At 49.4% G+C, this 12497-nt stretch overlaps 1 protein-coding gene and 1 long non-coding RNA gene across 2 annotated transcripts in view; both read right to left on the bottom strand.

Annotated features, from left to right (window-relative positions):
• The window catches only part of CLIC5 (chloride intracellular channel 5), a 154313-nt gene that overhangs the window by 20556 nt on the left and 121260 nt on the right, over positions 1-12497 (bottom strand).
• LOC116658297 lies at positions 1207-11008 on the bottom strand. Its single transcript, XR_004313625.1, has 3 exons — positions 10999-11008; positions 7850-7853; positions 1207-1286 (listed from the first exon to the last, which is right to left on the bottom strand). It is a non-coding gene; the product is annotated as an uncharacterized LOC116658297 (long non-coding RNA).

Below are 12497 nucleotides of genomic sequence, written 5' to 3' on the forward strand. Positions count from 1 at the left end.
GACTTTCACCTTTGCGATGGGCAATCTCATTTCCTCCCACTAAAAAGTCTTCTGTCAAGATCCACATTCATCTTCCAGGTTTTGGGATTAGAATCATGTCACTTTTCTCTGTCACAAAAGTCCTTAGAGAGTAAGGTGGGCCAGTTACAGCTGGGTTACCTGGGCATGGATGACCCCATCGAGGTAAAATTATAAAGCAGGTAGAAACAGGGGGCCACACCCTCTGAGTCACAGGGACCTTCCAGAATATGCAGCAGGTAAGGGGTGGCTGACCCCCACAGTCCCTCGTCTCCTAAAGTGGCATCTCTGCCTGGTCCTCGGGCCACACCGAGGCGGAAATGGCAGCAGGGCTGCAGAAGATGAGCGGCTTTCTTCCGGGTTCGGTGAGCCCTTCTCTGCTGCGGTTGGGGCCCCTGGCTACGTTGGCGTGTCACTGGTCCCATCAGGGACAGGACAGAGAGAGCCTGGGTCATGGTCAGTGGGGTGAGGGAACCCCAGAACAGGCTCCCCTGCCAGGGCTTGTGATAACAGACCCTGGAGCAGAGCAGCCCCATCGCTCTGGCATTCAGGAGACGGGGGTTTGAATCCTGCCACTGGTCATGGTGGTTCACAGGTTGCTGGGAAAGCATCTTCTACAGAGTCCATTGCACAGCAGGACTTAATGAAAGCTCATTATTACTACAATCATTATCATTATTATGGCCGTAGAACATAAGTTTATGAAAGGATGGGAGCAAGGAGAGACTGAGGGAAAGACTGGGAGCAAGAGATCAACCTGAGGCAGAAACCAGTGTCAGAGTGAAGCTTATCGGATCGCCCCAGAGCTTCCCAGGTCCAAGGAGAAATGTGCAAGAGCTCAGAGGGTGAAGTGCGTGCCCACATTCACTCAACACACTCGGGCGCCCAAGTGGTCTGGAATCATCTCTTTGGGTTCACCCTTGTTCTCTCCAGGCTACTTGGGTGTGTGAAATTTTCTCAGTCTGACAGTTTGCAGAATTCCTGTCCACTTCGGCATCATACCAGGAATGGTGGACTTGGCCTCACAGAGAGGAGGATGTCATCAAATTGGCTGTGGCTGTGACGGGCTTATATGTGGGAAGCAATTCCTGGGCCCCCGTTTCTAGGCACTGGGGGAAACAGGAAAGGTGCTTTATGAGAAAGCAAGATGCAATGGCAACTCCAGCAGACCCCTGCTGTTCCCTCGTGTGCGGTCAGCTGGCCTTGAGAAGAGTCTGCAGTTCATGCTGCCATGAGGATTATTTCTCGGTTCTAGAAGGGATTTTGGCCTTGAATGGGAGGGCAAATTAAATGGCCACCTCCTATGGTTCTTCCAATAAGAGGCCAGTAAATAATTCTCTACTTCCAAGGCAGGATTCAAGTCTTACAACTGCAGTGGGTTGGGATTTGGACACTGTTGGGTGCCCTCTGACTCCTTTTCATGGAGAGAATCACCCAGTGAACGGGGCACTCTCTGAAATATTTCCAAAGGATTCCAAAGGATTCTCCTTGAGGAAGAGACAGATTCTCTGCATGGCTTCCTCCCCAAGCCCTGTAGGGAATCGTTGTGAATAACCATCCTATTGACGCAGCTCTGCAAATCAGCTTTATATTTGCCCTTTGTTCGGAAGCATTATTCCCAACGAGAACAAATAACAACAAAAATATGTGTTTTAAAGAAAGACGAGTCTTCGGTAATTATTAGGCTGTGTTTAAACCACGAGCTTGGTAAAGAATTGAGGACCATCCAGCATGACTTTCATAAGACATCATTTGAAAGTTGAAAGTATGAAGGGAGGTATGGATAACACAGGCGGTTCCAGATTCAAATAGTTTTCTAAATCTCCTAAGAGCCACAGTAAATTTGAAGAGAAAGATTATCACTGAGTTCTTCACAGGTAGATTTCCTGTTGTGCACACAGTCTGTCCCATGTAAGGGCTCCAAATGCTTATTTATCAACAGGAGGAGAAAGAGAGACGGAGAAACCCTGATTCTGAGTGGAGCCAGGCCAAGAGGAAACTGCAGAAACTCACCAGGGAGGGTGAAAAGGAGCTGGAGCCGCCAGGAGAGAATGTGTTCCCCATTAGGGAGCCCGGCCCTGCCTCTAGCCACGGGGAGGTGGCGCCCCCTTCTGGCCTCAGCAAAGAACACGCTTCTGCAACTTCCACAGCGAACAAGGATGTGTGTTTTCTATTAGGCTCCCCAGAAACTCATAAATGGTTGTAAAACCCATCGTGCTAATAGGAAGACCAGCATAAATACTGACTGGAGCTATTAATGCTGGTTGTAGTTTATGCAGCGGACTGAATCAGGCTGAAAACTGGGAGTTTTTTTTTTTCAATGGTTATGTTACAACAGGTTATTTTTAAGTATCAGGCCATAGATTAGGCTGAGTGCTGATGTTCAGACATTTGGAATGAGCTGGTCAAGGGAGAGTCTCAGTTCCTCAGTCATCTGTGCCCGTGTTGAGACCTGGAGACTGTCTTTAGCCACGCTCAGCCCCGCCCAACAGGCTGAGATGATTTAACCACATTCTGTCTTCATCCTCAAATGCCCACACCTTTTTATGCCAGAGCACTAACAAATTTTAAAATGGCCACCCTGCCATCACAAGTCTATATTTAAATGATTACCGGTTTTAGTCGTTTTGGGACTGTCTATGAATTCTTTTCCAGTCTTTGATTGGTGAAACAGGTATATCTGGAGCGCCCTCTGTGGGCCAGGTTTGGAACTCCTCATCCCCCGTGGACTGCTGAGCTAGGACTCCATTGGTGAAGCTAGGATTGTTGTGTACACGTAGCAAAACATACATGGGAGCTTTTCCATCAGTATTTCTTGTTTTATGAGCTAATTTGATCACAGTTTCCCAAATGACCTTCTTTTACTGTTGTTCAAAGACTGAGCACCACATGCATGTTAAATAATGGACTGTATTAAATGTGTAACGTGCACATGTCAATTGTACAGACCGCAGGGCAAGCTGCTTGGGTTGGGATCCTGGCTCTGCAACCTACTAGCTTAACCTCTTGTGTCTCAGTTTCCTCGTCTGTAAAATAAGGGCTCCTAGCCCAGCACACCTGATAGTACTGCCGTGGGTAAAACCCGCAGGGGGCTCAGAATGGTGCCTGGCATGCAGTAAGTGGTCGTTAGGTGCAGTGTGTGATTGTGTGATGACGCTGATGCATAAGGATCAAAGCTACAAAACAGCTAATAAATTCTTAGAGTTGCAAGGAAAAAGACTGCTTAACAAATACTCTGCTGGACTCGTCCTCTGCCCCAAGGAAGTCACCCCAGATGAATTACAGTCTTTTTTTTTTTTTTTTTTTTGCGTATTCAGCTGGTCCTTTCACTCTGACTCTGCCTCAGTAACCGCAGTCCCACCAGAGCGAGCCTTCTTGCTAATAGTCATGCAATGAGGCAAACTTAGAGGTTAAGTAGAGCAGGGGTTGGGGGTAACCAATACTTTTGCAGAATTTCCCAGATATGCCACAATTGGACCTGCCCCCTCTCTTGCTCAGAGCAGATCTCTGGGCGCCTGCTCTTGCTTCCACGTGGATTACAGTTTGCAGGGAGAAACTGTATCCACTGGGTGTTTTTGTTTTTACTACACAGCTCTTACTACATGAGTCTTGTGTCTTCTAAAGTTTGGAGAAAGAGTGTCACAGATTAAGTGTGCAATTTTATACTTCTGTTTCCTAAAATTTAGGTGGGGCAATGATTCAGACCTGGTCAACCCCAAGGGAGAATCTGAGATAGTATTTCTTTTTTTGGCATGGCCAGATCAGATATTTTCACTGCGGTAAAAAAAAAAAAAATCATCTTAAGTTGAAAGTGAATTATATGCAAGAATTCACTCTTACCTTCTTTGCTACCAAGAGAATCCAGATTTTTTTTTTTCAGAGTAGCAAAACATGCTGGGTCACAAATACCTATTTTCCCAGACTCCCAGACTGCAGGAGGCCAAATGATCAAGTTCTTGCCAACAGTATGTAAGTGTAAATTGATGGCTATGCTTCTGGGAAAGAAAAGACAAGACACAACTGGTACTGCCTGGAACTCAGATGTAATGTCTGGAAGTGGAGAAACTATTTTGTGACATGAGGATAAGAGTCACATACTAAGAATCAGGTGCTCCAAGGATATGGATCCGTGATTCTTTAAGCAGCTACAACAGCCTGAAACTCTCTACTCTCCAGACTTCTTGTGATGTGAGAAAAGCAAACTCCTGCTCAGAAGTAAACATTTACAAAGAGCGCTTAGAGCAGGGCACGGCACATGGTAAAATGCCATATAGGTTTTTGCTAAGGAAAATGTAATAAATATTTGCTTTAGCCTCTGTGATTAGGTTTCTGTTATATGCAGCCAAACACAATCTTTGCCAACACACACAGATATTGCCAATATTTCATTATTACATTATTCTAGCATGTTGGGCAGTGCCTGGTATTGAATACGTGTTTGCTGAAAGAATGAGCTTTTCAGTGGGGCCTGAGGAAAGGCAAGAGACCCTAAAATGTGACCTTGTATGTCTCCCTGTGCTCCTGTAACTGGTTTCCTCTCCTCAGAGGACCTCCGATGGTGCTTTTCTTTGTGGGATGAGATGTAGTTCCTTGGGGGCAGATGCAGGGTTTCTATCTGTTTGGCCTGGCGTGCCCTCCTGCAGGGTCATCAGAGCCAAACAAGGAGGGAATGCCACTGCCGATCTGGTGTTGTCACAAGACCCCCAGGGGATTCAAACATCCATTCAAATTGGAAAATGGTCTAGATAACAAGGCAAACAAAATAAAGTGTTCCCTGACACTTAAGTCCTAAACATAGGACCCTCTTTATCTGATGAGGCTTCTCAGGCTAAACTCATGAATAGGCTTGAGGTGGGCTGGGGTGCCTTCTGGAAAGACCCCTCGAGAGCAGGGTTTTAAAGAAGGCTAGAGGTTTTAAGGTCAAGGTTCTGTGTAGCAATTTTATTTTTCAATGAAGTGTCCTCTCTAAAGCTGCTGATAAATACCAGATTGGATTTAACCCCTGGTTTCAATTCTTATGTTTAGTGTTACTGGTTTGCAGCAGGAGAGTTTAAAAGCTGAGAAATGCCTGGTTCGTCCCGCACCCATCAAGGGCTCCCCAGTGTGTCTTTATCCAAGCTTCAGCTTTTCCTCTGTGAGATGGAGAGAATGTTGCCCATCCTGCCTGGACAAGACGGCCACACAGTTGACAAGGAGAGTTCCTAACCGGGGCGTCTGAAGTTCCTGCTAGAAGGTTCCACACTCCACCTGGGGTTCATATCTTGTCACTTTCAGCCCCGGCTCTACCACAAATGAAGACGCTCTTCTGAAAGCTGATTTCCCCAGAGCCATTCTCCACCGAGAGTCAACAGATCAGAGGCAGAATTTTCCCTCAAAGCTATGTTCTGATGACAGTGGAGGAACTGAGTGCAGTCATGTATAAACCAACTGCAACACTCCTGACTGGCAGGCACACGGCGAAACACGGCCGGGAGACATGCAGACGCACGCGCACACTCTCACACTTCTGCGGCTACACGCCATCAGGCTTGACCGTAAAGCCGAGAGACCCGATCGTGTCCTGTCTCTAATGCAGCTTCACGTGCAAAGGCATTTTTTTTCCAGATTAATTGACCTATGACCCTGTTTATTTAAGGAGATGTGTAATGGCCTCTGCTGGTGCACAGAAATACCGGAACACACGCACGCTGTGTATGTGTGTATGTGGAGGGAGGGAGAGGGAGAGAGATGCTGGGCGCCCACGTGCAGACTGCACAGGAGGGATCAGAGGCACGGGATAAAGTAATGGTAGCCAGAGGTGAAAGCGCATTTAACTCGTGTTCAAATTAGTCATTTAATGTTCCTTTATTCCCCAGGCCTTGATCCGAGGCCAGGCCAGGCCAGGCGAGCCCCGTTCTGGTCAGACGGCGGGAAATTCTGCCACATGGAATGGTGTTGGTGGTCTCGGCTCCGCTGCCGGGAGCCCACACAGCTCACAGGGCTCCCTCCACTAATGAATGTGCCCACCCACGCAGGACCCTCCCTCCCCTCCCCCCTGCCTCCCCCACTGCCCTCCCCGGGCCTGCCCCCTTCAGCAGCCACCACGCCACCAACTGCCTTCTTTACGACTGCCCAAGGATTCATTTCAGGAGCAAAATCTGTTAAATTATACACTGCCAGCCTCTGCCTCGATAATGAACCAAATCAAAGACCCTCTGAGGGCTCCCCTGGGCAACCGCTCGTAGGTTCCAGAAGGAACTGTTCGCCCCTTCCCCTCCCTCCTGCCTGGGACAGCATCTCTGCAGGGCTCACCCCACCTTGGTGGTGGGTCCCACCAAGCCTAGGTTGTTTTTCTGGGTAAGAATGTGAATCAAAGCAAAAAAAATGTTAACCCAACAAACAAACAAACACCCTGAGCTGGTGATGTGCGCGCAGGGGTGGCCAAGAAAGGCAGCCTGAAGGCTTCCTTTATGACCAGAGGCGTTTTGAAAACGAGACAGCGGTGGTGGCTGCTTTATGAGGAAGTGGGAAGACAGTTACCTCGTTATCCTCAGCGCGGGGGTGGTCCTGGGACCACCCCAGAGCCTCCCTCATGATAACGGTCTGGGCTCAGGCCTCCTTCCAAGGAACCCGCTGTCCCGAGTGGAACCTAGCTACCTTCCTCCAAAAGAACAGGTCAGGGTTTCCTACAGAAGAGACCTGGGGCCCCACCTCAGTGACCTCTGTCTGGGAGCAGGGTGATTACAACTCACTTCCCGACCACTTTTTACATACAGCCTTAGCTTTCGCCTCTGAGCCCCAGGCTGAATGCGGGGCGTGGGGGGTCCAGCCCCTCCTCAGAAAGGCCTTGCCTCTTGGCCCACCGGGGGGCTGGGGGGAGGGGGGAGGTAGAGAAGGAGGAAGGGAGGAAGGAAGGAAGGAAGGCAGGCAGGCAGGCCTGTGATGGAAAAGGCTTGAAATAATAAAGGCACACACTCCCTCCTCCTAAATGTGGCTCCCCACATCCTGGGGAATCTGGAAAAAACCTCCGCTTCACCTCCCACCACCTCCTCGCGCCCCCTGCCCCCACCCCCCAGGGCAGTGGGCTTTCACGAGGCTTTGGGAGAAAGCAAGGGGGTTTGATAGTAAGGAGCTTGTTAGTTCTGGGCTAACAGCCCTCCCAGGCTGCTCTGACTGTTTTCAAACACTTTCCTATTTTAGGTCAAGGAAGTTCATAAAGGCAGCAAAAACTGGGGGTGGCGGAAGGGGGAGGAGGAAGGGAGAGAGAAGCAGCTGACGGAGCACAGCTTATCACCAGGCAGTCGGCAACCCCTGGAGTGTCCATCCGGCCTGATGCACACGCCCCGTCCTGGGCGCAGAGGACAGGTAAAGGAAGGTGGCTTCGACCTCTGCCCCTTCCCCAAAGGAGACCTTCTGGAACCCCCAGCTAAAGCTTAGGCACAGCTGAGTTCCTGCCGGCGGAAGATGAGTTCAAGTCCGCAAGCCTCCCTACCCTTAAAATCGGCGCTGTCCCTAGCACCGATTCATCCACCTGCCAGAAGAGGGCAGCACACACTTCTGCATTGTAGGGAGAGCCGAGCTGCCCAGTCCAAAGGGTGGGCACCAGAGAATTTGGGGGAGGATCCGTGACAGTAACAGGGCAGCAGTTAACAGTCATCACACATTGGTGCCTACTGTACGCTGGGAACTGTCCCAAGCACTTTAATGCATTCATCACTTGATTAACATGACCGTGCAAGAAATGGCACGATTATAATCTCCATTTTAGAGAAGAGGAAATGAAGAAGGAAATCTTGCATTAGTATAAGGTAAGATGGTCTTGTTTAATATAAGTAACTCAAGGGGGTCTGACAGATCTTGTTAAAAAGGAGTGAGGGGCATGTGCTGGGGAGAAGGCATCTTGATGCTAGGGATAGAGGGGAGCGGAGCCAGATGGAGGAGGAGTCTGTGTGCTGGTCTGATTGAGCCAGGCAGGCTGCGAGGTGGACGGGCAGGGGTGAGCTCGTGCGAGCACGAGCCCCTGGGAGCACAGCAGGGAAAGAAGGACCACTGGTGCTACACACAGAGTCTTTCTCCAGCATCAGCCAGGAGCATGGCCCCTGCTGGGGGCACCTCTTAGAAGAGAAGACAGGAGGGGTTTGAAGATTTGGGCCTGAATTCAGGAAGAAGGAAGGACGAAGGAATGTGGCAGCGGCTTCGCTAAAGATGCCTTTCCCTAGGGTTCCGGGAGATGATGAGGGGGAACGAGAGGCTGGACCAGGGTAACTGGCATTGTGATGACAACCACAATGTGGTCCTTCAGTCACATTTCCATCCTGCAGGAATAGCAGCCCAGTGCAGGGATGAGCTCACCGAGGGTTTTACATGCCCTGAGAGTCTTCTCCAGGGTATGTGCCTGTGACAATCCACTTTCTCAGGGGCAACCCAGGGAGCCCGCAGCCCACTTCCAGGTCCCGGGAAGTGAAGCTGCTGACACCTATCTCAGGAAGGAGGAAACCTTGGCTCCTGTTTGGAAACAGAACCATGACTCCCCAGAGAAGGTCATGGCTAATGAGGACTCATTTGCTCTGGCCAAGGACCTGGGGCCAGGAGGTGGCCGGAACCGTGATGCACTTGCCTTACCCCCACAGTGGCAGCCAGGTGTGGATGTGGACTGGGGACAGTACCGATTTCTTATAGTTCGATTGTTTTCAATGAAGGCAGGTTGTTAGACGTCTGATTCTTCAGTTTGGAAAGTACGGCCACTACACTTACAACGAACGAAGGCCAGAAGCTGGGGAGACGACTCAACCGCATCGTGGGACTCCAAACACAAGCACTGGGTCCCGCAAAGGGGTTCTAGGACTTTATTTAGGAAGTTGGAAGTATCTTATTAGGGCAGATGTTTTATCAGGAGGATGTTAGGATGTCACAGGCCCTTCCACAGTGGAAAGGAGTACATCTTTGTAAACACAGCACAGGGGCCCATCAGTCTTGATAAAAACAGACAGGCCTGATCCAGCAGCCCCACTCCTGCAAACTTATCCCAAGGAAACAAAAACACTAACTCAAAAAGACATCTGTGCCCCGCCCCCAGTGTTCACTGAAGCAGGATGTACAATAGCCAAGACATGGACACAGCCTGGGTCCAGCCCATCGATGGATGATCATATATATATGTGTGTGTGTGTATACATACACACAATGGAATGTTATTCAGCCATAGAAAGAAGGACATCTTGTCATTTGCAACAACACGGATGGATGGACCTGGAGGGTATTATGCTAAGTCACATAAGTCAGACAGAGAAAGACAGGTATGATCTCACCTGTCTGTGGAATCTAAAAACAAAACCAACAAACACAAACCAGAGCTCTTAGACACAGAGGACAGATGCACGGTGGCCTCAGGCGGAGCGGGTAGGGAGGGTGAGCAAAATGGATGAAGGGGGTCAAAAGCTACAATCTTTCGGTTATAAAATAAATTAAGTCCTGGGGATGTCATGGAGCATAGGACTACTATAGTGAATAATACTGTATTGCATATTTGAAAGCCACCAAAAGAGTAAATCTTAAAAGTTCTCATGACAAGAAAAAAAAAAATTTGTAACCGTGTACAGTGATGGATGCTAATGACGGTGGTGATCATTTTGCAATGTACACAAATATTGAATGATTAGGTTGTGCACCTGAAACTGACATAACCTTATTTGTCAATTATGCCTCAAATTAATACATAAATACATTCATTAATAAATAAAATGCCTGTTGGGTTTTGTATGACGTGCGTCACTGGTGACATTTACAAAGGTTGGTCCAGGCAATGCTTGATGGAGTTGCGTGGAAACTAAGTATAGACTCAGAGTGTAGATAATTATTTTAAGAGTTAGTCTATGAAGGGGGTTAACAAAAGAGAGACCGGCGTGGGCAGCCTGCTCTCGAGAAGATGACGAGGAAAAAGAAGAAACTGGATGTCAGGTGTGTGGAGGGCAGGGTGCAGCCCAAACGGCGGGCAGGGTAAAGACAGACAAGTCACACTGGGATGCAGTCAGTGGGCCCGGACGCTACAGAGAGCAGGAGGGGAAGTCATAGAAGGGAAAGGACAAAAAAATGACAACAATGGCTCTTCTGTGATGATGGCTCAAGCCCCAAACTAGGACTATGTCCTTCTTCTGCAAGGTTGCTTTGCTTTTTGTCTTCTGGGAGAACCAGACCCAGACTGTGGCCGCCCAGGGGTCCGAGCCCCGTTCGGGGTCAGCATCAGGGCTCTGGGAGCTGCCTTTCCTGTTTTGCTCGCCCTGAGCACGTTTTATGCCCTCCTTGTTTCTCACCTCCTTCTGGTGTACGCTGCTTTGCTGTGATTCACGTGTCCCTGTGAGTGGCTATAAAGTCCTTCTGGTACAAGTGGAGTGCACGTTTTAAAATAGAAAGCCCCCAAGGCAGACACATACTGAGGCAGAAATAACAGAGAAAGCAAGGCGGAGTGAGGCGAGGGAATTCCAAGGAAGCCTTGAAAAACTAAAATCATCCAGTTTAGGGGAAACACCATTCAGCACAGAAATATGCGGTACAGGCAGCCTGTGTTCCATGCGTTAAAAAGGAATATGCCAATGTGGGTAGGAAGAGCTGCGAGGTTGCATGTGACATACAGCTAAGATACAAACAGGTTGAGTTTGGGACTTTTTATGCTTCTTAGCCGGAGGACGAGAGTCCCGTGGAAGTGGGTTTACACACAAGGAAGGAAGATATAAATGTGAACAGAACAGGAGAAACACTGATTCTTGTCATCAGTCCACATGTGTCCACTTTCTCTCCAACCAAAAAGGAAACAGGGAAAAGTACAGCAGAATGTGACATGTGCCAAACAGGAGACGGTCAGCCGGGCAGAGATACTAAGATAGGGCTGGAGGAATGAAAAGGGGACTTTAAAAATAGGGAATAAGAAGAGAGAACTTAAAATGCACCTCAGATCCATTTGTTAGTTGCCTGGAACAGGCAATATGCACAGAAAGTGAAATGAACCGGTAGAGCAGATAGGACGCGGGCAGCAGGAAAAAGAGAAATTGGGAAAAATAAAATAAAATCTAGTATTTATGCCTGGATTAGAAGAAGTAGCCAAAATGAATTTCTTGAAAGCCAAGGGGTTTGGCAGTGGTTTTTAGAATCTATTCAAACAGCAGTTGGAGGGTAGGCGCTGCAGAATGCAAGACGGATATTCAGAGAGAGAAGCCTAGATCGTCTTACGAGACAAATTAAAGGTGTAAAAGAAATCCCTCGAAGGAAGGGGTATGCTCGAGGAGCCAAACTGGTGTCAAACCGGTGTCCCAGTGGCAGAGAGCAGAGCAAGTCTGGGAGCGAGGGGACCCATCGCTGCTGAGTTTGGGGCCTGCTGCCCGATCTTGGGTCGCCTGGGGTCTGTGTACCATGGTGGCATCTCAGAGGAAGGGGAACGGAGAAGTGCCAGGAGGTGAGGGGTGCTTGTGGAGAGAGATGGAGGACATCAGAGACGGAGGCCACCAGCATGGCTGAGAGTGAGCCCTGCCAGGTGGATGTGGGATCCGGGGTGGGGACAGAGCTGACTGCAGCCAACTCCAGGCTTGTTACCGGACATGCCAAAGGTGGGATGGATGACGCCTGCCCCCTCCCCAGAACACTTCTGCTTCAAAACTCAATAAACCTTCAAGACAAATGACATAGCTTTTCCCTGCAAGATTGAAAAACTAGTGTGTGGGGCCCAGAGCTGGGACTCCCAGAGCCAAATCAAAACACAGGCTGCTCTCTCCCATGTCAAAGACATCCTTCCTCAGGCCATGTGAGTTCTTGGTCCCATTCCCTACAGCCTCCCTCTGCACCCCCGCGTCCCCAGGGAGGAGGGACCGCTCTCCCTGGTCAGCCTGACTCTCCTGTTGTGCAGGATCTGAGTACAGGGCTGACGCAGGTGAGAGAAACAGTCAGAGAAGGATGCCTGTGGACACTTCCAGAAAGCTGAACACAGCAGGCAACTCTCCCACGACCTCCTGTGCAGTGTTTTATACCACAGGTCAGCCTTTCCCGGCAAGCCTTCCTTCCTCATCGTCATGATCCCCCCTCCTCACTGGTGAGTCCTTAATCTTCCTCCCTGGTTCCCTCCTCTCCCTCTGACCCCAGACACGTGGGTGATCCTTGGGTGCTGTCTGCAGAGCTCTCCTCTTCTCACGCACGGACTCCCTTGGATACCAAAGAACCCACGGATGCTCAAGTCCCTTCCATAAAGTGGCATCAGACAATGGGCCCTCGGAACTGAAGGCTCCACGTGTGTGGATAAGGGGAGGGACTGCGTACCTTGGAGAGGAGGGAAGCGCACCGAGAAAGTGGGCAACAAACAAGCAGAAAATAGACTAAATGGGTGGGAGGTTTGGAAGTGCTGGTTAGGGGTCAAAAAGTAAGAGCTGAAGCAGCCGTTTCTGACGCCAACATCCGTATTCGTCTCATTTTTGTTCTAGTGATAATAATCAAAGTTAGCGTTTAAAGAGCATTTACGA

Source organism: Camelus ferus, chromosome 20 (genome assembly GCF_009834535.1).
Source record: "Camelus ferus isolate YT-003-E chromosome 20, BCGSAC_Cfer_1.0, whole genome shotgun sequence".
Lineage (NCBI taxonomy): Eukaryota > Metazoa > Chordata > Mammalia > Artiodactyla > Camelidae > Camelus > Camelus ferus.